Genomic DNA, 26,513 nt, shown 5'->3' with positions numbered 1-26,513 from the left:
GAGTAGAAGCCAAGAGAGAAAAGGGCAAAGAGTAAAGGTCAGAGCCCGATGGACAAAGACAAGACCTGGGGTGTGGTGTTTATGTATGTTTTTAAGTTAGCTCACTTGCAACTACTAGTGCCTTTTTAACTTTAAAGTACGGAGCCTGAAAGCGAAAAGTTTTATAGAAACACTGAAGTAGCCCTCAAGGGTACCAGGAAACCCTTTTCGCTGGCGCTCATTCATAGGTGCTCATGGCAGACGCTGTTCTTCCTCCGGTGGGACGCTTTCCCTGTCAGCCACGGCCGGTAGTGGGAGTACCTGCCGGGCAGTGACGTGGGGAGGGGGAGGGGCAGGGTGGGGGATAGTAATGTATGGATTAAGGACCTTAACAGGTAAGTAAACAAATAAATAAAATGAATTTCGTTGCGCACACTACATCGCATTTGGTGATGCAGTGCACACAACGAAATTTGTTTTATTTATTTATATGTTTACTTACCTGCTAAGGTCCTTAATCCATACATTTCTGCCCCCCACCCTGCCCCTCCCCACGTCACCGCCCGGCAGGTACTCCCACTACTGTAAGCGGCTGTTCCCTGTTCGAATCTCGCTTGGCGCCGTCCCTGACTGAGCACTTGCTCCCCTGCCCCTGTTCACTTGTGGCGCTCCCTGGGAGACTTCACTCACAACGTACTGAAAATAGAACATCTAAACTCGATTACCATGTAGTCCCATTCCAAGTCCTTACAAGACGAGCCCACCTTAGGACCCTCTCAACAGAAATATTTTTAACACTATTGCAGATGTTGAAACCCTTTTACTCAGCCAACCAGTGCATGAATGTGTGCTTACATTTTTCATCAAATCATGCAAGGTGATGGACGGAATGTTGCACAATGGCAAAACATTCACCCCCAGTCACAGATCTGGGTTTAATCCATCGTTATTTTGCTCACCACACCAACCCAGTTCAGACATGGCCTTATGCAAATCAGTCTTGACCCTGTGCCTCATGGGAACAGTCCAGCCAGAACTGCCAAGCCATGTCTTCTCTGGGCCGAAATCAAGCATCCTAGGACCGGTTTCTGGCTATCAGCCATCATCAGCCAGGATAGCTTGACTCCAGTAGCGTAGTGAGCACGGGACCCACGTCTGGGCATACCCTTCCCACATAGGGTGAACAGCAAAACACACAAGGTGATGGACGGAATGTTGCACATTGGCAAAACATTCACCCCCAGTCACAGATCTGGGTTTAATCCATTGTTATTTTGCTCACCACACCACCCCAGTTCAGACATGGCCATATGCAAATCAGTCTTGACCCTTTGCTTCATGGGAACAGTCCAGCCCGAACTGCCAAGCCATGTCTTCCCTGGACCGGAATCAAGCATCCTAGGACCGGTTTCTGTCTATCAGCCATCATCAGCCAGGATAGCTTGACTCCAGTGGTGTAGTGAGCACGGGACCCACGTCTAGGCATACCCTTGCGACATTGGGCAAACAGCAAAACACACCAGGTGATGGACGGAATGTTGCTCATTGGCAAAACATTCACCCCCAGTCACAGATCTGGGTTTAATCCATCGGTATTTTGCTCACTACTGCACCCCAGTTCAGACATGGCCCTATGCAAATCAGTCTTGGCCCTGTCTTGACCCTGTGCTTACTGTGATTACTGTGCTGCTGGGTCGTGTGGAGGAATTCGGGGGACCAAGGGCGGAGCGGACCTTTTTGGGGCTGGCGTGTTTGGTCACCAAGAGGGATGTGGCCTGTGCCTGGAAACAGAGGGCATCACCGACTGTCAGGTGCTGGCGCAAGGGTGTAGACTGGTGCTCGCACCAGGAGAAAACAATCTTCACAGCCCAGGGTTGTCCTGGGAAGCTCGGCCGCATTTGGGGGCACTGGTGTGATTACTATGGTTTATCAATTTCATTCTGAGTTGCTTTGCCGAGCTGATGTCAGAAATTGCTTTTTTCTAGTGCACTTGCCATTGGTATTTTGCGATGCACTATGTCTTGCTGCAAAACTTTCAATAAAAGGAATCTTTTATAGCATGAAGCCACACAATCTGGAAACTCAAGCGAGTTCTCTACTTCACCAAGTCTAAAGGGAATCCGAGTAACCCCAAGGTGGGTTCACTACGACTACGACTAAGAAAACTTTATTTGGCTTGCGCCGTAAAAGTCAGTGAAAATACAATATATCACAAAAAAGTTAAATATATCCTTTTAGCATAAAAACACAATAATCCAGAAATAAAATTAGTGCAAATTTGTATTTACAGTTTTGCTTTTTGCAGAAACTAAAAGTAGTTGGGAATCATTGCATCCCAGAAGAACTCTACAGTGCAATTTGAAAGGACAGTGCCTTATCAGTTAAAATCAACCATGTGAGTATAAAATCTATTACAACAGACAAGGGCAGAAACCTTATTTACAGATGAAAGTTGTCATTCTAATTCCTGATTACTAATGCCCTTCTAATGAAATGAAGTAGTGTGAAGCATATTTTGATGACAGAAAAGTCATGTAGAACATCAAAACTTCTCCATGTGTTCTCAATTTAGATTACCCTAAAATAGGCATTAAAAGGGACAACAGGGTAAAGTGACAGGTGCTTTGTTTTGTTACATGGTCACACTGACAAGCAGGTAAGTCATGAGACAATGCACACTGTAGCGGGAAAGCCGTCCTAAAATTGATCACAGAAAATCAGAAGAGAGAAAGGTAGCAGAGATGTATGGGATGGGATGGAAGTGCGTACCTCAGTCCAATTTCTGGTCAAAGTAGTACTAATCTGGAAGTATTTTATAAGTGATGCCATAAACTGGGCCTTCTGCAAACTTTGATCTGATTGGTAATTTTAAAAACATGATTTTACTTTCTCTTTACTTCTTCGGGTGATAGAATGTGGATTATAGAACAGATCTTTCATGCCTATTTTTCCCAAAGTTTTACTTTAAATACTTACACCAAGGGTTCTGAGACACTGCACTTAGGGATGGACAGTCAGAAATACAGGATCTACCCAAAGATGCTTCCGGATTTATCCACAACTCGAACCACAATAGAAGTGGTACTAGTCCCAATCCATCTTCCAAGTACGTGAGGCTTAACTCCTCCTAAAAAATCAGGGTAGCTGTTGCCGAAGGAAAAATGAGCAACCTTTCGTAGGAAGCGATTATCAACCCAGTGAAGAAGTGACAGATGGACATGCCCCCATAGGCTTGCCTCATATGACCCTTTAGATACACTTTTAGTTTTATACAAATTAAGCATTTCTTTAATGGGTGTCTGACCTAGCCTGTGGGAAACTGAAAGAAAAAAATGCCTCTATATTTCTTTCAAGGTACTGTGCTCTAGCAGTCAGGAGTTCATTCCAAGTAAAAGAGGAACTAAAAAGGATTCCAAGGTAATTGAAAGAGGTTACCTTTCCAGAGGTAAATTTCCCATGAAGAAGAATTTTGACTTCATGTTATACTGCGCACGTCTTAATAAATATTGACCTTGAGATCGAAGTTACTCTGGTATGCAAAAAAGGAGTCCAATAAGGATTGTAAATTATTTGTCGTGTGAGCTGTTAACATGGCATCATCTACATATAATAAAACCGGGATAAATTGCCTTCTTATTCTGGGAGTATCCTTTCCTACCTCGGCAAGATGTTTAGAAATCCCATTGATATACAACAGAAATAGGAAAGGAGCACATATACAACCCTGTTGCATCCCACAGGTAGATTTTATGAGGGGGGTGGTTTCACGCAGAAACCCAAAGCGGACCTTTACTGTTAGTTCATGATGGAGATGTTAAATTAGAATAAGCATATCTGTTTTCACCCCCATTGGCTCCATCAGTGCCCACAGTTTTGAACACTTTACCAAATCAAATGCACCTGATGGATCAATGAATGCCACATAAAGTGCACCCTTTTAGGCCATTACGTATTTCCCAGCTATAATGTAGAATTAAGGTACTGATCTATTGTCCGTACACTGGGCCTGAAACCACATGGCACATTTGATGGGACATTATTTTTAGTCGCCCATGCTTCCACTTGCTCCAATAACACTCTACCAAGTATCTTCATACTGGAATCTATCTGGGTCAGTAACACAATGGTGAGTGTCGGTCCCCTTTTTTTTATAAATCAGAAGGATAATAGCGGTCTCCCAAGGATTGGGAATTTCTCCCTTCACTGCACACCTAAAAACATTTGTTAAAAGAGATGCCCACAGGTCCAGATTAGTTTTGAAAATATCTGTTGGCACACCATCTGGGCCTCGGGGTTCCCTGAAGCACATTTCCTAATAACACCAAAGTGGGTTCACTAATTATAATGCAGAAAGAACATGTGAGAAAACATGACCTTATACACATCTTAGTATCTTTCATTTCCCAATAAAGAACTTGGTTCCTTGAACACTACTGCCATATTCCAGTCTCCGCTTCCAAAGCCTCCTTGAGTTCCTCCCTTCGTCCGGTAGAACCAACCTGTAACAGTACCACTCCCTTTGTTCTTCATTAAAATTGTTCAACCTTGCCAGTTCTTCTTCACCTCAGTATCTCAGAAGAACAATGTGCTTTTCACTAACTAATGAATGCCTTTTCGTCTGCGCTTGCAGAGAAAAAAAACACAAAAAAACTTTCAAGTTAATATAAATGTCTCAACTGTAATATTAGGATCCTCAATCATGCTATCTTTAACAGCTATCTTATACTCTTGTGCATATACATTAGTTTTACAGCCTACATATGTCCCAATAAATGAAGTCTTTAACATAAAATCAAACCATTTTATACTGTACTCCTATTTGCTGCACAATAACTGATACATGTATTATGAAACAAATATGACCATTGGTCATAACACATAAAGTAAGCATTGAACACACGTATAAGTCATTTTAACTCATCTCTGCTGAATGCACTGCTTTAAATGCATTTTAGTGCACCACCTCACAATCTAAACCAATTGAAAACAATATTGAAAAAGAAAATGTTAATATGCACACACACATATATACCAAAGACACACAATAAAGGCACTTAGTTGCCATATAGTTGGTGCACCATATCTGATTAATAATTTTGCATCACACAAGTACATAAGGTAAGATGTAAATATACATGTAGCCTAACCAAACATAGAAGGATGGAGCCAAAATTATGGTAATTCACTCCCCCATCATGGTGATCAAGCCATCACAGATTACAATCAGATATTATCAAATTTGACCAACCAAAAACTATGGTTCTTGATTATCTTTTGTCCAGACTCCTCCAGACGTTTCATATCTTCATAATATTTGCTCTGACCTTCCACCAACTCAACATCTGCCCCTTTCTCTTCACTCCCTGCAATCACTTTCTAGCTTTTGCATATTGATATGCCTTAATTATCAAATATAGGACTATCACAAAAAGGGCGATTATCAAAAGAGGTTTCAAAATGGCATCCAAAATTCCACTTCCTAATCTTCCAAACCATCAGCCTATTGAGCCAAAGGCATTCCAATAACTTCCTAAGCAGCTGTCACTTCTAACTTCTTCAAATCCTTCATCAGCCCAGTAATATTCTTAATATACTTCTCCAGATCCTCACCTTAGTTTGGGATATAAGTGCAGCATTGCTGAACCTTTAACATTCGACAGACAACACTCTCTGTTGCGAGACAAAATGTCTAACTCAAGACGCTTTTGCAAGACCATAGATCTTATTGCAACCATCTCAGTATTAACAAGCATTAATTATTTTGCGGTACTAGTGGCTAATTTATCCACTATTGAAGACAGCTTTCTAATCTTCAGATCACTCAGGATCACACCAACGAATGGTATTATGGCACCAAAGATATCCCCTACTACTTCTGCTGCACTAATACCTTGCTTAGTTCTGATTTCCTATTCCATACAGGATTATTGACATATAGATACATTTTGGCAAAAAATCAATGGCAAGATAACATGTGCTATGCCATCCATGGGGCAATATCAAATATGCATTCTGTCGTCCAATACAGTAGACTCCAGGTATCACAGGATCTTGTCAGTCCATGTAACGAGAATTCTCTCCTCTTGCTAAAGAAGCATGTTCACATTTCCTCTCCCCTAGAAATAACAGATCTATGTAATTCTGGGCAAAATGTATATGCAACTTCCCTTGTGTTTCTAGTCTATAATTAAAGCTGGTAAATTTTATTTTTCCTGATGTTCACTTTCTTCACTGCTCCACTGGTGATTTGTAATATTCTTATCAGTTTCAGTTTGTGCCTCTAAATCTCTCCATTTATCCTCCACCAAATTCAGAAATTTATTTTCGGCATCTGACATCGTACAAGTTAAATTATGTCTGTGTTCATTCGCAGTGCCTAATGGCTTAAGGGATGCAAATCATTTGCATGCAATTTCAGCACCTTTAAAATAAGGATTCTCATTTAAATGTTTGATAAGTGGAACTTGTAGGAGAACTACCTCATAGTTCATAATATAATATTAAAAACTACACTCTCCATGAAATAGATGTAGCAGAAGACTTCAAGAAATGACATGTGTCAAAGGGAGCTGAAAATATGTGATCCCCTTTGAAGCAGAAGCAGGTAACTGAAAGCAGAAATAGCAGTTCCTAGCATTCCTATTGTCTATTTATTCATAAAGCAATTTAAAATAAACATTGGAAGTAAAATCTCTTGATATGTCTGTGTGCAATTTCTTAACACTCTACAACTGGATGTTACTATCAGAAGAATGTGAGGTGGAAGGGGCATCAGTAGCTTAGATTCCACTGAGCTATCTGTACTTGAATATATAACCCTAGCAGCACTACGTAAACCACTAAAATTAAAGCCATTAGTGTGCCTTCTCTGAGGTATCCATGCCTACTAATATTAGGATTGGGTTCCCTCACCTCGTTAGAATCTAATCCTTTGGTAAACTATATAGCAGCTGCAGAGAATTCTCTGTCAATTTAGACCTGTGTAAACAGCAAAACCAAATTTCAACGATATGCAAAAAATATATACAGAAATCTTTGTAAGTCTTTCTTCGATGCGATGTCTTTAATTATGATGGGTTCTAGTTCTAGGATTAACCTCAAGGATTAGGAAACTCATTTGCATTCAGAAATTCATCCACATCTAAGATAAGATGTCTCAAGGCACTCAGTCTTTTTAGAAAAGGCAGTTCAAAGGTAAGATTAAAAGAGAGATCAAGTTCCTGAAGCTTCAATCAATGATCCCGAAATTCACAGAACTGTTTCTCCCTATGATTTGCAAGAAAATATGCCCATTCAGGAGATGACTAATGCCCTCAGGGCGCTCTCGCACACTTTCACCTTCTGAGTGTTGTCTCTTCTATTCCTTCACTCATCTGAATCCTCTATATCCTCTGGGATATCTAGGAGATCATGTTCTGCTTGCTGAACCAGTCTCCCCTTTCCTGCCTTCTCGGCCAACATTCTTCTGCTGCCCCTCCCACTTCTCTAGCACTAGGCCCTTTGTCAGGGTCTGAGTCTATCTCTGTTACAACAACTGGATTGGCTTCTATCTTTTACCAGTTTCGACATCAAATTCAGCAGATCTCTCCTCTGGCCGTTCAAGTGCTATTTCAGTTTCTTACTGTGCCTCTATGTCTTGACTAACCATCTCCCGTGGTCTTTCGACCATAACTAGCTCTTGTGGGAGAGATGCTGTTATCTCATCTAGAGGACATGGACCCCTAAGAGTGTGGTCAGCATGGATCTAAGCATTGATCCAATTGGGAAGGCCTCCGCACTTCACAGCAATTGTAGTAACGAGTATGACCAGATACAGACCATGCCAACGAGGTTCCAAGCACAACTTCCAGACATGCTTCTTCACCACCACCCAGTATCCCGGATTTAAGTTGTGGCACTGCCCCTGATGTGATGGGGCTGTAGCAGCTTCTGCACTATGTCATCCAATCCTTTGCAGTCATCTAATATAAGATCATCAGTGATATTTACTAGGGCATTTGGGGGAACAGCTGGCAATCGTATTTACCTTCCGATGATGATTTTATGGGGAGATAGTCCTGTCCTATGATCGGATTTACTGCACAAACTCATCAAAACGTGCAGCAGAGCTTCTGGCCATTTCAAAGACATAGAAGCACACACTTTGACAAGCCTGGATTTTAGATTCCAATTAACTTTTTGCTCCAGACCCGAAGCCTCAGTCTGATACCTACAATGCAGTCTCTGTTCAACCTGCAAGGCAGCACACAACATCTTTAGCACTTTGTTATTGAAGTGCGTACCTCAGTCCAATTCTAAAAATATTGCAAAGCCAAACCTTGGTATTAACTCCCTCAACAAAAACTTTTGTATTGTGAGACTATCTTTGCTTCCTGTAGGGTATGCATCAACCCATCTTGAAAAGATGCACGGAATCACCAACAGATACCTTGGCTTATTGCACAAAAGCATCTCAATGAAGTCCATCTGTATTCTGTTAGAAGGACCACCTGATCTCCCTATATGACTCAATTTCGCTGCAGTTCTTTTCCATACATTGTTCTGTTGGCACACCGCACATCTATGACACAACCCTTCCACAATCAATCTGAACCTGGTATTAAACCATGTTTGGCAAAATATCTGACCATGGAATCCGTCCCTACATGAGTCAGACCATGGTAATGTCTAGATGTCAACAAACTGTTTGGCAATACAGGTCTACTATCTCCTGAGACCCATATTTCATCCTCATCTCTTTTAACACAACCTTCATTTACTCAACTCTGCTATTCTGCTTCTGACATTTCCTACTGTTTTCTCTTAACTTCATCCCAAGTATCAACTAACTGAGAAAATGTTGTAACTGGTCTCATCTATTCCCTAGTTTAAATACTCTCCATTAAATGTACAAGCAGTGTGTGGAACATTTCACAACTACAACTTGCAGTGGCAATTGCAAAAACAGTTTCCTTACCTGCTCACCATTATGCATTATGCATTGGGGATTCTGAATATGTCATAAATCCCCTCTGGAACCATAATTTTCCAGTCGTGCACCACACCAAAGCCGTAGTGACTATCTGTAAATATATCACAACAAATAAAAGGACACTGTTACAAAGGCGGGGTGAAAAATGTCACCCAACGCCTAAAACATGAAAAAGAAGAAAGTGTAGTAGAATCCTAGGTCTGAAAAAAGCCCACTGGTAAAGGGAAAGACAATGAAAGACAATGTCTTGTCTCCTGGTGCCCTCACACTGTAATGTAGTTCCTATATTCCCAATCGACTCTGCGCATTGGAATAATATATCCTATAGATTTGACGTAGGACTTATGTCAGTAGGTATCTATCGAATATACTGAACTTAATTGTGTGTGCCAGCTAGCTCAGAGGTAACTAGAAACTTTCTCGAATACACAAGAAGGGATTAGTTCCTGACAACCGTATAAACATGGCAACTTTGTTTCCCTAGGACTGGAAAATATCTTCAGAGTCGTGGAAACAATAGATAAGTATTTCACTCAGTCAATCGTGCATGCTTCGTTTCTACAGAGTTGCAGAGTAATAGAGAGATGGGCGTTTTCAATAAAAGGTTTTTTGAACAGTCCTCTTTCTGATTCAAGAGAGGTGAACTGCTACAATCGTTAGACAGAATGCAAAGTATAATGCGTACAGCGAGAATAGTATTATGAAATAATACTGTAATAGCATTGTATGGTTTCTAAGCCATATAAAAATACATACATAAATAACATAGACTAAAATACTCAACTGGTGCTTCTAAAATACGCCTACCCCAATGTACCTAACCTATGTCTAGTACGAGGGAAGAAGTAAATATTGTTTAGCATACATGTTAGTTCTGCCAAGAATTGCCAAAGATTTCTCTAGGTTTTTATCAGCTCCACACCTTAGAATGAAGGAGGTCTGATATCTCTGTTTCGGTACTCGATTTCCCAACACCACGCAAGGGTAGTCAGAAACGCTGGAGTCTTGGCAGGAGAGGGCAGAATCCTGATCAGTGCATCAGCTGGAGCATCGGCTTCCTTCGGCACTTGCTGTAGCGAGCTGCGTTGAGCAAGTAGGTTGTTGAACTGCTCCGAACCAACGTGCTTTGCCATAGCAAGTGAAGGTATATTTATACCTTGAAGGTGTTTAGGAATCCCATTTTGATGTAAAGTTGGGCATATGAATGTCATGAAAAAACCCCTAAAGAATAGATGTTCATTGTAAAACTAACAGTTCTTGGAGAAATCAATATTCAAGCAAGGGGAAGTCCCTAACGGCTTTAGCTGGTTTTCCAAGAAATAGTTGTGACGTTTGGTGAACGGATGGAAGTAGCCATGCCTGTATTTGGGTTGCATGGGCTATGCCTAAATAGGGGCTTGATTTCTATGCCTATATAAGGGCAACGTGAATTGTACCTATCTAAGGGCATGAATCAGAAAAATCCATTTGGAATCTAAAACACCATACAACACCCACTCCACTTTCCTATGTATGACATTACTAGTTCTAAATACGTTAAACATATCTAAACATGATGTGTTAAAATCGCACGCAAAACACATAAAAATTGAATGGTACTGGTTGTACACAAAAGTGCATTGGTGCTGCACGCATTAAAAGCAATGTTTCATTCTAAGCACATAGTTGACATTTGTAAATGCTGTCTGAATGAATCATGAAAATATACATTTATGAAATGGCTCATCAATACAGAAGAAAAATGGCCGAAACCATTTCATGCCAGAATACAAAAACCTGTTTGTTATGTGGACAAGGTCAAATATTGTCTCTGGAAGTTTTTTTTCAAAGAATTCTAGTTCTCTAAGCATAGTTCTACTTTAAGCAGATTACTTCGTGCCAAAAAACGAAAAATACAAATTTAGAAAAAGAAGAAGTTAAATATAGAACAAAATGAGTCACAAAGTTAGAACTTTGTTTTGAAAAAATGAAGGTCGAATTCAGAGTCTCTCAGAACACTGTGTGGCAAATCAGAAGTCAGTGTTATTGTTTGGAGAAAACATCAAGGGGCAGATGTATCAAGCTATTTTTTTCGCAAAAGCTGCGAATCGCAAAAATGCAGCGTTTGCGACCAAAAAATAGAAGTTTCTGATGTATTCAATTTTTCGCATCGCAAAATAAGAAATCGCAATGTTTGCGATTACTTATTTGCGATTTCCTTCATTCTGCGAATTATTTTGCGATTTCTACTTTTGCATGCTTCTTATTTTGCGATTTTCGCATATTTCGAAATCGCAAAATTAGAATTCGTTAATAGATGTATGAAAAAATCGCAAATTGCGAAAACATGGAAATCGCAATTTAAGAAATCGCAATTAACACTAACAACAACCAGGTGGTAACCAAGTTTAAAGTATATAAAGAACTCCACAATGCTGTTTCAACTGTCACAATGGCTGGACTGTACCTGATTGCCCGGAGGCTGCGCATTCAAGCTCTTGCACAGAGGAGACAGAGGCAGGAGAGAATCTTCGGACGGCGTATTACGCTGTTTCAACAAACTGAAGAGGAAATTTATGAGAAATACAGACTGCATCCACACACAATATTAGACCTAATTGAGGAATTGAAGACATATTTGGAACATGCAACAGCCAGGACACAATCAATTCCAGCACATGTACAGGTATTGTGCTGCCTGCACCTTTTGGCCTCTGGTTCTTTTCAAAGGGTCATTGCTGAGGTTGGAGGTGTCTCTCAGAGTGCCCTTTCACGCTTTTTTAAGGTTTTCCTGGAAGCAATGATGAGTAGGCTTCAACATCATATCTACCTCTCCAGCAATCAGCAAGATATTCAAGATTCAAAATTGGAATTCTATCAAATTGCACATTTTCCACATGTTATAGGCTGCATTGATGGTACCCATGTTGCCATCATTCCACCTGCTGCCACAGAATATGTGTTTAGAAACAGAAAATGCTACCATTCCATCAACATTCAAATGGTGTGCAGTGCTAAGTATTTAATTACTGATATAGAGGCTCAGTACCCAGGAAGCACACATGACTCATATATATTTAGGCACAGTGGACTTCACAGACGCTTGAGTGCTGGTGAATTTGGTGAGGGTTTCCTACTAGGTAAATATATTTTATTTTAAACCATTATTAGCATATAATTCACTATTCCAATGTTCTAAGCAGGCCTTTAATAATTGTCATTATGCAGGTGACAGTGCCTATGCTGTTCGTGATTTCATCATGACTCCATACCTTAATCCATCAAATGTACCTGAAAGAAGATATAACAAGGCACACCGTTCAATACGTGGGGTAATAGAAAGGACTTTTGGAATTTTAAAAAGCCGGTTTAGAAGGATTCACAAGAGTGGAGGTGCATTACAATATAATCCTGCAATGTGCTGCAAAATTGTGACCTGCTGTGCCATGTTACATAACATGGCAATGAGAAAAGGAACTACTTTGGATTTGAGTGATTCTGAAACATCAGATGAAGAAGAAATACCCCCCCCAAGAAGAGTTGCTGCTGGTGTGGGAGCTGCAGCTGGACGGCAAAGACGTACTGACATAACATATAATTACTTTTAGGTAAGAACTAACAAGCACAAACAATAATGCATTTCAAAATATTATTTGTTTATTCATTATAACAAAAGGCATAATGAAAATGTAAGACATGACCTGTTACTTCACCGGTCATTGTACTTAAGCAACATAAATAATGCAACAGAGAATTTGAATTTTTCCATCATATGTGACACAAAGCATTACTTTCTGCACTGCCTGCGTTTAGAGTGCTTTGCTGATTCCCTGCTAGTGCTAGCAGCAGTATGGCCTGCATGCTTTCACTTCTGCGCTGACTACTGTCTGAAGTAGGCGTTGGATTACTGCTACTTCTACTTGTCAAGTCATCTGGTTCAGTAGCAGTTTCAAAAAATGCCCTCGCTCCAGAATTTGCAGTTTGCTGTAATTCAACTGCACTTGTGACTTTGTCCAGTCCTTTTGCTAAATTTCTTGTGCATTCAGAGATCTTGCGCTGCATTGTTACACTTCGCCTGTTCAAATTTGTAGTAACACCACACAGCCTGTTAATGGCCTTACAGTACACAATCATCCTTGCATGCATGTGGCATCCAGCCCGGTTTCGTGCATCCTCAGAGCGCCCTATGGCCACACTAAGTCTATCAACAGATGCAGCTATTTACCTTCAGCCATGCCTGCGTTGTTTTTATTCATTTTAACCAGCTGACTGTTAATGGACCTTAGGGACTTGTGCTGCAGGAGCTGCACGCTTAGCATGTCCTGCTCCAAACCAGCAAACATAGTTGTATTTTCAAGAACTCCATCCCTGCTGCCCCTGCTCTTTCCAATGTGTATGCTCTTCTTCTCTGTGCCTGTGTTTGCCCAGTATGTGATGGTCTAAGGTATTCATCCAGTGTACTATCTCTAGAACCTTCAGGCTCTACATCATCTTCATCAAATAAAGGCCGAGGGGCCACACGTCTTCTTTTTTCCCGGACAATGGATTCAACTTCCTCAGAGGCACTGTCTTCTGCTGGTGAAACAAGTGGCAACTGTGCATCATTATCCTCCTGGGAATCACCTGCATGTGCTGTGAATGTAGATTGAGACATATGAGTTTGTGTTGTGCAGTACTGTTTGGTTTCAATACATTTTACAATTTAAAAACATTTGAAATTATTGGTGGTCTGCCTCTCTAATCAATATCATTTATTGTCAATTTGTCAAACATTTAAATTGGGCTTTGGAACCAAGATGAGGTGCACAAGAAACTACTGACAATAATCCCCATTTACTGAGACTCAGGGTTACTCTCTTGTTTGGAATTACTAGGTGCACAGCAACTACATTTTTCAACATGCATGACCCACAACTGCACTAATATAAAAACATTCTTCTTACCTTCTGCTCCTCGTCCATGGTCTGAGCTGTCAATTTGAGCCACACCACTGACACTCTCTGGCAAGATAGTTGACTCCACAAGTTCCTCATGAGGTGTGGGCTGCTCCACTGTGGAACTTCCCCCGCCTGTCTTGTTTGAGTCCTTTATCCTGGCTGCAGGCTTTTCTTTTGACCGGAGGCGCATATCATACCACCTTTTCTTTAATTCATCAATGGTACGTGGCACAACTCCCACTGAATTCACTTTCTCCTGGATTTCCAACCAGATTTTTCTTTTCCTTGCCTCAGGAACTTTAAGGGCTGCCTTTCCAAAAAGCAACTCATGGTTGCTAGCCATCAATTCAATAAGTGTTTCCTGTTCCTTGTCTGAAAATGTTTGTTTTCTTTTTCTTTTTTCTCCAGAGGAACCTCCTTGAACATTTTCTGCCTCCATGCTGCAGCTAAGCAGGTCTTCACAGCTGCCAAAAAAGCATCCAACTGCCAATGGGTGTGGCTCAGGCAAGCAGGTGCGGGTAATCAGCAAGACTTTCTCACTGTGATGTCATCAGCTGGTTCCAGCATCAGCAGATTCACGTTTTTTTGCGATTTCTTAATTTGCGAACTTCGCTAATTAAGAAATCGCAAAAAAATCGCAGAATACTCTGCGATTCTTAAGAAATCGCAGAATATACGCAAAAAAGTAGATACATCGCCTTTTGCGATTCCTTATTTGCGAAACGCAAAATATCGCAAATGAGAAATCGCAAAATTGAACAATGATACATCTGCCCACTTATCTTCTAAGTCTGTGAAGAATTTGTCTACCATTGTAGGTGAAAGTTGGATTACCTCGTTAAGAAGATCAACCACACATAGATGTGAAGCATCGCTGTCAGCATTGGTCGCATTACAATGTTCGTAATGGATGGTACCTGTGTGCCTGTTTCCTCTCGTACCTTACCGTCAGCAATTTGCGTCTGTGAGATCTCAGTGAATCCCGTCATCAGAATTGGTAGCCGCTGGGAACAACACAGTGCATGGGCCGTTACTGGTTAAAGCAAAGTATCAACATCCGTTGGCATGACTGATGGGAGTGTCAGACATGTGTCTAGCACGCATTCTTCTCCGCATAGCAGGCAGCGTAGAACAGGTAAGATGCAATTCTGCCAAATTGGTCTGAATGACTGAAACCATGTGGTATTTAATTCTCTTAGATGAGGTAGTCCCAAAATTTGAACGATGCGCTCACAACACTTCATCGCCAGTAGAGTTGTCTCCATGGTGAACTGGGTGTCGCTTGTGGATTGACTTGCCATATCCCAGCAGTTGGAGAAAAAATAGTATCCCTGCAGCGAGTCCCAAAATGAGAGGCAATCCGCCAAACACAGAGTGCACGAAGTTTGGAAATATTCCTAGGACTGCTTCAAAAGGTGCTAACAGTCCAGAAAATACTGTATTAAATACATGTGCAATACCACTCGCATCAGACATGTTTAAGATACGACTTAACATTTCTGAGAAATGTATAGGGCAATTTGTAGTTAAGAGGGCATGTATCTCTGCAGAAGTCCTTGCGACTTGCAGATCATAGGTCTCTTTGGCCAAGGTCAGTGGCACAGTTTTCTGTAAAGGAATAGCATCATTCTGCTTAAAGTATCAATTCGTATAGAAGAGATGTTCAGTGAAGGCCATAACCGGGACTCCCGGTCTGTCTTGGTTTTTGGAAACAATACTTACATACAGCAACTGATCCTGGCTGACAGAGTTACTAGCTAGGGTAAACCTGGCAACATGCCAGAGCAGCTGTGATAGTTCAACATGAGATAACTTCCATTAGAAAGCTGTCCAAAACTTGGATAAATCACTGCAGCTGGTGAACCTTGCAGGTGGTGGGATAAGTTGTTAGAGGAACCATCGCAGGCCCCGTGTAAATTAATACCCTGACAAAGGAGAGAACCGCTTGGTGCGTTTTCACAATTTTCACCACTAAGAAACACTTTCCTTCCCCCACTCCAACATCTGTGTGTGTATGGTAATTCCCAGGATGTCTTGATGTATTCTTTACCCAACCTTTCATATGTACCTGCTGGCATATGATTTAGGCAATATTGAAAATGGAAAATTGTAGCAGGCAGAGTGATTGTTCCTTGTATAATCCATTTTGTGACTGGCTTTTTAGCAACAGTTAATGGCAATCTTTCCAGTTTTGCAATGCTCAGCACTGTATAGTCTGCTCCTCTCTGTGCCAGTTTGATCTGTTATTCCTGAATGGTGTCTCTGAACACATCTTGGATCTGGCCTAGTGAATTTGAACCCACTGACATCATATTATTAACACTCTCGAAGTCCCAATCATCAGAAAAGGTACTGGGTGAAACAAATTCATTCAAGGAAATCTTGAACTGGTGTGGAATTTTCAATAGCTACCTAGGGCCAAAAATGTCATCATTAGTTCTGTATCAAGCTATACCCCCTGGTATAGGAACGGCTGTGATGTTCACTGATGACAAGTCTCTTTGTTTACGATGAGATGATTTGTGTGGCTTGAGTATTAAGTTGATGTTCTTACTTGCTGTGTCCTTTTTAGCATATCTTCCATTTATCAGCATTACCAAAGTTATTACCAGAGTCACCCAAAGTAGAAAAAAAGCACACCCAACACAATCCAAAGTTCAATCCATAGTAAAACCAGATAAGTCTTTTCCAAGTGATAAAAAAGGTCTGTTGCTTGTTCTTTCAAAGTTCATTTTACTGGCATCTTTTCAGGTTCGCTGGGATCCTCCGAAAACGTCTCAAAGTTAATGAAATAGCCAGAGGCAGTTCTTTCAGTTGTTGTTTTGCATCAGGGTTCGTTGAAATTGCTGGAACTAAGGGTGGGCGTAGTATGCGTAGTGGGGCTACACGAAGCTACGCAAAGTGGGTGTGAAACTACGCCCACCCACGCACTTCGCGTAGCCCCACTACGTGCCGCCTGCCCCCCTCCCCTACATACCTAATTTTTGTAAACAATAAAAGAAAAGTAAATAAAGGGCACTTACCTTGTCCGCTGCATCCCGGGGCTCCCTCTTCTCGTTCGCGCCGCCGTCTTCGATACCAATGCGCATGCGCGGCCGCCTGCCTAAAGCTTTCCCACTCTGTTCTGTCTACGGTCCGGTACTGGACGATCCAGAACTGTATAATTGGTTGAATCTTGAGCTGGTCGGTTGGCCTGCTTCGTTTATACTCTGTGGCGATTTTAATATTAATATAGACTGTGAGCTCGCCAATCGCCCAGACTTAGGGTATTTTGGTCGGAAACCTAAAGTCTATAGGTCTCTGAGGCAAATGCAAGATTTACATGGTCTGATTGATACGTGGGCTCTTTTCAGGAGAAATGACCCTGGGTTTACTTTTTTCTCAGCACCACATAAACCCATTCTAGGTTAGATTATTTTTTTATTTCCCCAAGTTTGATACAAGGCTCTAATGTAACCAGATATCCGAGAATAATGTTGGGCAATAATCCGCTTGTACTCGAGGTTAATATACAGCCCAGGATAAAAAGAATTGACGCATGGACCTTTAATCGGGGCTTGTTAAGAAATAGTGAGTATATTGAAGATATGGCTATATGGATCACAAGATTTCTGAATGAAAATATAGGCAGTACTAACATACAGAATGTATGGGATACACTTAAAGCAGGTATAAGGGGAGAGACTACTAGATTTGGATGGGAATGCCGGAAAAGGGAAAAAGCTAAGCTGCAGGAGTTATATAGAGACCTTGAAGAGGTGGAAATTAATCTGGACAGGGTCCAGTTGGGGGTGGGGAAGGTGATTTGGCACAATCCAGATAATAATTGCTAAGTCAGCCATAACTGAAATTTCACAGGCTAAAGCTGCAAGTAAATTTTTCGCTTCGCGCTCTAAACTTTACGAGAACAACGAAAGAGCTGGTCATATGCTAGCTGCTAGAACTAGAGAAAAAGAGTTTGCCACCCGTATTGAAAGTATTTTGGATCCAGAAGTTGGGCTAGTCACTGAACAAGGGGATATAGTGTTAGCTTTCCAGAAATTCTATCAAAAATTATACAATGAAGATATTCGTGATAATGATGTGGTTCAGGCAGAAATTCAAGGATATCTTAAGGAAATTGAGGTAGGGGTCTTATCATCAGAAGAGTTGGATATGCTTGATGCTGAAATTAAGGTTGACAAGTTATGGTTAGTTATAGATTCTCTTCCTAGTGGTAAGGCTGTAGGGCCAGATTACTTACCAGGAGAATTTTATAAGATCTTTCGACCCCAGCTTACTCCCGCTATGCTTGAGATGTTCCGACTAGTCCAAAATGGCGATAAGCCTCCTGAATCTTGGCGGAGGGCTAGGATTGTTACATTTCTAAAGAAAGGCAAGATACCATCGGATACTGGGTCCTATAGACCAATCACATTAATGAACAGCGATATTAAAATCTATTCGAAAATTATTGCAAATTGGCTGGCAGGGGTGATTAAAAAGTTGGTTTCTCCCCAACAACACAGCCGTGAAACTATCGAACATATACGCCGTACAATCGCGTTGTTCGACTATACTAAGGTTACAGGAGACCCTATGGCTTTAATTCTGCTAGATGCGGAGAAAGCTTTCGATAGGGTCTCCTGGCCTTTTTTATGGGCTACATTGAGGCATTACGGTCTTGGGGGAAGATTTATACGAGCTATCCAGAGCATGTATATTCAACCAACAGCTCAAATTTCGGTTATGGGCATTCAATTGGCAACAGTAAATATACTCAGAGGAACAAGGCAGAGGTGTCCCTGCTCCCCTTTATTGTTCACGATTTATATCGCTCCCTTAATTAAGAACATTTTTAATGATGTACTAATCATTAAAAACCGTCCTGTGCGGGCCAAGGGCGGGGACACCAAAATCCTTGGCTATGCTGATGATTTAGCCATTTTGACTGACTCCCGCAGGCAGCGTTACAAGAAATCCAAATAATTACATTACAGTTTGGTGTGATATCTGGTTATCATATAAATGAAATGATGGAAAAACTCAAATAATATGTAATGATAAAATCAATCTGACCGACCCGCGTGTAGTTAGTAAGGTCAAATATCTGGGGATAGAGATTAGTGCTAAACCTGAGGAGGTAGTAGAGATCAACTTAAATCCCCTGATACGTAAACTAGAGGCTGATGCTCGCCGAATTATTAACCTACAGTTGACGTTGATGGGCAAATGTAACGTTATAAAAATGATTTTTTACAGAGGTTTTATATATCCCTTTGTTGATCGATCAAATTTGGTTTAAAAAGCTAGATCGGACTGTTTCTTGGTTTTATGGGCCGCTAAACGCCCAAGAAGGGCTCTGAAATTTATGACTCTGCTCAGAGAGAGGGGGGGATGGACAGTACCCAATATCCAGGTATATTAGTGGTCTATAACGTTGAGACAGATTGCTGATTTATTGGACATAGGAGGTGTGGATCGTTCAGCCACTTCAATTTTCAGTGTTATAGAGGATATTATTTCTGAGTCTGGGCTTATGACCTTTGAAACCATAAAGCAGAAATTTGCGATAGGCAATAGGCAATTTTTTTAATTCTTACAGATCAGAGATTTTCTCTGCAAAAGAACCGTTACCTGGGCTCGTATCCCGTTAGTTGAATTGATCAATGGAAACCAATCGACTATATCCACTATATATAAATTAGTAAATGCTAAGAGAAGCGATGATCTAACTAAGCATTTTAATCGCTGGCAGTTGGGGCTACATGCGGAACAAGGTGTCTGCGAGGATTTTTTAGTTTATAGCCAATCTGCTACTATGTCTGCTAACCTTCAAGTTCAATGCTTCAAGACTTGGTTAAATTTGTATATAACTCCTTCTCGTATTTATAAATGGGGTCGGGCGGTGGGGATAAACTGCTCCCGATGTGGGGAACTTGCGGCTGACAGTTTTCATATGTTTGCCACTTGCCCCTCTTTGGTTCCATTGCTACACAAAATAGAACAGTGCCTGGGACAAGTTCTATGTTATACTGTATTATTGACACCTCAGGTTAATATGTTGGGCATGGCCGAACCAGACCGAAAGTTACTTTTTGTAGCAATGGCCGTGTTAAGACTATGTCTAGCTACAGTTTGGCTTGATCCGGTCCCCCCGACCTCACATGAATGGTTCAGTAGGTATGTAACCGTTACAACGCAACTTTTACAACGGACTACTTTTACAACGCAACTTTTACAACGCAGGATCCATTACAACGAATACCATTACAACGCATTTTTTTACAACGCAAATACCTTTACAACGCATACCATTACAACGTAAGTATAGGTAAGTATATAATTATAGTAAAAATGTTATAGGATTGGGTTTTTGGGTAAAGGGGTATTTTTAGGGTTCAGGGCTAGGTTTGGGTTTTTGGGTACAGGGGTATTTTTAGGGTTCAGGGCTAGGTTTGGGTTTTTGGGTAAAGGGGTATTTTTAGGGTTCAGGGCTAGGTTTGGGTTTTTGGGTACAGGGGTATTTTTAGGTTTCAGGGCTAGGTTTGGGTTTTTGGGTACAGGGGTATTTTTAGGGTTCAGGGCTAGGTTTGGGTTTTGGGGTACAGGGGTATTTTTAGGGTTCAGGGCTAGGTTTGAGTTTTGGGGTACAGGGGTATTTTTAGGGTTCAGGGCTAGGTTTGGGTTTTTGGGTACAGGGGTATTTTTAGGGTTCAGGGCTAAGTTTGGGTTTTTGGGTACAGGGGTATTTTTAGGGTTCAGGGCTAGGTTTGGGTTTTTGGGTACAGGGGTATTTTTAGGGTTCAGGGCTAGGTTTGGGTTTTGGGGTACAGGGGTATTTTTAGGGTTCAGGGCTAGGTTTGGGTTTTGGGGTACAGGGGTATTTTTAGGGTTCAGGGCTAGGTTTGGGTTTTGGGGTACAGGGGTATTTTTAGGGTTCAGGGCTAGGTTTGGGTTTTGGGGTACAGGGGTATTTTTAGGGTTCAGGGCTAGGTTTGGGTTTTGGGGTACAGGGGTACAGGGTAATAATAAAATAAAATAAAATTTAAATTAAATTAAATTAAATTAAATTAAATTAAATTAATTTACATTTAAAAAAATATTATATACTTACCAATATTTACGTTGTAATGGTATGCGTTGTAAAGGTATCTGCATTGTAAAAACATGCGTTGTAATGGTATTCGTTGTAATGGATCCTGCGTTGTAAAAATTGCGTTGTAAAGGTAGGCGTTGTAAAAGTATGCGTTGTAACGTCATACATCCGGTTCAGTAAATTCCTTAATGTATATAAATGGGAAATTTCTGTATTTAAGAGAAGAGGAATTAGGGCTCAGATGAAGGGCGAACAAATTTGGGGATCTTTAATAAATTGGTTGAATTCTGAGCATCAAGGTTTAATGTAGCCGGATAAGATTGAACTATGTATGCATAACTTTGTTTTCTTCTTTGAATGATTAACTTTATTTTTCTATAATTGTCCTTTTTGCCCTGTAGTGATCCGTCTAGGGTGGGTGGGGGATTGGGGGGGGGGATAAATCTGAAATAATAGGACCTATGGCATGTCTGCTTGTTAGGTTTATTATTTTTGTGTTTTTTCTCCTTGTGTATGATTTCTGCATATTTCATATCTCCTAATAAAAATAAAAAATAAAAAAAAGAGTTTAAATGTCTGTAATCCAATACTAGACGATATGTATTGTCCGGTTTGGAAACAGGAAACAAAGGATTGTTCATTGACAAGGTGCATGTTTCAATCACCCCTTGGAATTCAAGTTATTCTAATATCTCCCTGACCTGTTTTTTAGCTTCTTGCTTAACTGGGTACTTCCTTTGTGCAGTTGGTTGATTTTTTAACTGGGTTTTATGATGAGGAGAGTCCTCATCCCATCCTACATGATTTTTGTATAATGCAGGAACTTGGGCTACTGCCCATTTCCAGGCATAAGTATATTTTAAATGAATTGGAATGTGGTTGGAGAAGGCTGGCATAATGATGTCTTCACTATGCGGGCACTCCCTGACAAATTGTGGTGGCCAGTCTTGTTCAGCAATAAGAATGTCATAACCCTTACAAAACCGCTCCCAAAAGAGTCCTCTCACTTTTCTTGGTATGTCCCCCTCCATCCGAAGTGTTATTTCATATAACTTATGTGGACAACTAACCTTGGAATCTGCAGTTTCAACTTGAATGAATTCATTCGAGTCCACTGTCTCCAGATGATCCTTCAAGTTTTTGCGAGCTGTGGTGACTTCTGCTGCGCTGTCCAACATTGTCTGAGCCCATTCCCCATTCTTGAGTTGTGTCCTCAAGATCCTCGGCATGTCTGATTTTTAGACTTGCTACCTTCTTTTTGGTGAATTGAGGTTTCTTGTTTTTCTGTACGTGCTGATCGTCTTTGGGCTTCATGCATTCTTCCTTGTTTTCTGACCGTCCTCTTCTTTTGGATTTCTGTGACGAAGTCTGAAAGGTACGAGAGGAACATGTATCAGTCTCTTGATATCTATCAGGTTTTTTCAAATTATCCCTATTCCTGAGGTTGTACCTCCTTTGAGAAGGCTCCCTTTGAGGAGAGCTACCTCGGGATTGAGAACGCTTCTCTTTAGAAGTTTGTTTAGTGTTTTCCCACTTCTTAATAGGAGTAAGAGTGTTTTAGTAAAGACCTTTTCAGGTTTTTCTGACAGGTAGGGGTTAACTGGTTTCCCGCCCAGACTGTCTCTGCCTAATTCTTCATAGGATTTTTCAATTATTCTAGCCAGTTCTTGTGGTTGCTCAGTTACATCAAATTCCCTGAACTGTTGGCGGATCGCCACAGATGCTGCTTCACCTTTAATATTAGGTAATATTATTCTTGAGACCTGTCTGAAATCTTTCAGTAATTTCATACTTTGATTTAAAGCAGGCTCTGCCCCATATTCATTTTGAATCTGTTTCAGGACATCTGGTATTACCGCCATAGATGGAACACTGTGTGTTTTAGTGTAAATTGCGCATAGACTTTACCCCAAGTGTCGCAGTCCACAGATTATTAACATTCTGTGTTTCTCATGAGGGCTAGTATTAGGAAATACTGCCTCGATTTGAGTAATTTTTTGAGCTATCCAGTATGGAATTTGTTCCCGTTTTGCGGGCAATTTACCAACGACTGAATGTAGAGTCTGTGGTGTAATTTTATATGTGTTTCCCTGGTGGGAGGGGAGGCTGTGAAATCATTATTGCTGGTTGGACTGTAAGAGTCCGTATGACATATTGAACCAATTGTCTATAGATTTTGATTAGTTCTTTGAGTTGAGCTTGTAGTTCCACATCTGTCATTTCATTAATTTCAGGATGTGGAGTATAGCTGGCTAGAACCGGCCATGTTGCTCCTGGTCTACCTAGTGGACCAAGCCTGGTAATGTGATTTATATGTTTTAGGGAGCCTTTAAACCAGAGCGCATGCTCCTGGTAAGTTAGTGGAATTTAAATATCTTCAAAAGGAATGTATTCCGTTGGTTGTTCTTCTTCTTTATAGAAGTGAAACACGTGTTGGATCTGCTTCAGGGAACATTATCCATTAATACAATACCTCTGTCTGATGATATTCATGTGCCTCTGTCACAAAAACTGCCCTACCACCTTTTGCTGACAGGCCTTTTTTTATAAGTTTTAAAGTGATGGTTTTCCTTAAATTTAGAGGTATGCTTATAGCATCCTTGTCGGTTTCCCGAAAACCTGAAATGTTAAGAGCTCCATCGGCTGGTTCAGCCACAGCTCCACCGTTCTCGGTATTGTTGCCGTTACTCGACATTTTTGTTGACTGAAAGTTTGCAAAGCAAGTTTCAAGGAAACAAAGATAAGGTGCACAATATTTTGGAACACTGTATCCTTCAACGTTGAACAAACCAAAAAGCTAATACATAGGATTTTCTTCCTGCTCAGATATGGCGGATATTATCCCTTTAGCCACTCTAGATGTATTTTGGAGTATTTACGTAAAAGGAGTCTCTGAGAAAAGTATGACTGAGTTACTTTAGTATCTAGCGTTAAATTAGTGTCTTACCAAACATTGGGCACCATGTAGTGTAGTTCCTATATTCCCAATCGGCTCTACGCATTGGAATAATATATCCTATAGATTTGACGTAGGACTTATGTCATTAGGTCTCTATCGAATATACTAAACTTAATTGTGTGTGCCAGCTAGCTCAGAGGTCACGAGAAACTTTCTCGAATACACAAGAAGGAATTAGTTTCTGACAACCGTTTAAAAATGACAAGTTTGTTTCCCTAGGACTGGAAAATAATTTCAGAGTCGTGGAAACAATAGATAAGTATTTCACTCAGTCAATCGTGCATGCTTCGTTTTTACAGAGCTGCAGAGAAATAGAGAGACGAGCGTTTTCAATAAAAGGTTTATTGAACAGTCTTCTTTCTCATGCAAGAGAGGTGAACTGCTACAATCATTCAACGGAATGCAAAGTATAATGCGTACAGCGAGAATAGTAGTATGAAATAATTCTGTAATAGCATTGTATGGTTTCTAAGCCATATAAAAATACATACATAAATAACAGACTAAAATACACAACTGGTGCTTCTAAAATATGCCTACCCCAATGTACCTAACCTAGGTCTAGTATGAGGGAAGAAGTAAGTATTGTTTAGTATAAGTTTTAGTTCTGCCAAGAATTGCCAAAGGTTTCTCTAGGTTCTTATCAGCTCCATACCTTAGAATGAAGGAGGTCTGGTATTTCTGTCTCGGGACTCGATTTCCCAACACCCCGGAAGGAGAGTCAGAAACACTGGAGCTGGAGTCTCAGCAGGCGATGGCAGCTTCCTGATCAGTGCGTCAGCTGGAGAGTCAGCTTCCTTCGACACTTGCTGTAGCGAGCTGCGTCAGGCAAGTAAGTCGTTGAACTGCTCTGAACCACCATGCTTTGCCATAGCAAGTGAAGGTATATTTATACCTTGAAGGTGTTTAGGAATGCCATAATTGACGTAAAGTCGGGCATATGAACGTCATGAATGACCCCTTAAGAATAGATGTTCATTGTAAAACTAATTGAGTTCTTGGAGAAATCAATATTCAAGCTAGGGGAAGTCCCTAACGGCTTAAGCTGGTTTTCCAAGAAATCGTTGAGACGTTTGGCGGAACGGATGGAAGTAGCCATGACTGTATTTGGGTTGCATGAGATATGCCTAAATAAGGGCTTAATTTGTATGCCTTTATAAGAGCAATGTGAATTTTACCTATATAAGGGCATGTATCCGGAAAATCCATTTGGAATCTAAAACGCCATACAACAACACACCCGAAGGATGTCATGCTGCAATTTCCTACAGGTCCCTCGAAGTTTCACTTCGTCGGAGATCTTTTTATATAATGCCGGATGATGCAAGCGGGGTTATGATGCTTCTTTGTTTACCCCGGCAAGCTGCGGGCACCGCCGTCTGTCCTCATAATCTGGCATTACATAAAAAGATCTCTGAAAAGTGACCCTTTAGGGGACCCGTAGGGAATTGCAGCACCGGCCCTACGAGGAGTAAAATTTCCTATGATGAAGCATGGTAACAATGGGAGTTAGGCCCAAAAGAGCAGGTTCTGACTGGGCCGCATGTATATATGTAGCAAAAGGGAAGGCCAGGACCTGTTTTATTTTGGCGTCTTTTAATTAATGCTAGAACAAACTATTTATTTTCATTTGAACTGGTACTTTATACCTTTTCTTCAACTTTTTTGGGATCTTTGTTGTATACTCAAAACAGAAAGAGACAATAACGTCTATATACAGAAAGTGCTTATGTACATGTGGTTCACAAAACATTAAACAACAACATTGTGTTCTGCATACAGTCTGGACAAACATAAGTGAGAAAAATCATGAATAAAACATCCTATTATCTTGATGGTCTTGTGTTACCTTTAGCATCAAAATCTTAATATTTTTTCATATCTAAATATTATTTCATAGACATTCTGAAGATGTTATGTGCATCAACGTTTCAATTAAGAAAGAATAAAGGAGCAAAGGGAAAACATTGGTGTCTAATACATGGGACTCTTCCTTTGTATATAGACAAGAAATAAATTCATAATTCCTCCGTGTTCATATCATATGTCATGATTAAGCCAACGCGTTTCAAGTCTCTAATATTGAACATACGGACTCTCATCAGGGCTCTTGATTTTTGGCAGTACTGCTGGTTTCTGAAATCCCGTTTTAAATATTTACTTTCTCTTTAGCGCTGTACACTAATATGTTTACCTGAACAGCATTGTGTTTTTTGTTTCCTCAGTTGTCTCTATCTGTTAAAAAAAAATAGCCCATTTTAGGATTGTATTTATAAACTTGTACTGGTGGTTGAATGCAAACTACACCAAACGGCTTTGAAAAGCCTACCTTTTTCTCCAGCTGGAGTTGTGTATTCAGAGGTTCGCCTGTAGTTTAAACTAACAGAAAATGCTACCAGAAATCGCTTTATGAACAACAGAACACTTTAGTTAACCAAGTGTAATATTTGTTTACAGCACATTAAAAGCTCCCGAGAGATAATTACCGCAAACAAGAGTTCACCGCATAGAAATGTGAACACGGCTTTCAGGTATGATAAAAGCCTTTTAATTACATCCATTAGGGAAAGCTCGAAGTCTTCACTTAATTAATGGCCTGTCATTCTCCAA

Source organism: Lissotriton helveticus, chromosome 3_1 (genome assembly GCF_964261635.1).
Source record: "Lissotriton helveticus chromosome 3_1, aLisHel1.1, whole genome shotgun sequence".
Classification (NCBI taxonomy): Eukaryota; Metazoa; Chordata; class Amphibia; order Caudata; family Salamandridae; genus Lissotriton; species Lissotriton helveticus.
This window is presented reverse-complemented; position numbering follows the sequence as displayed.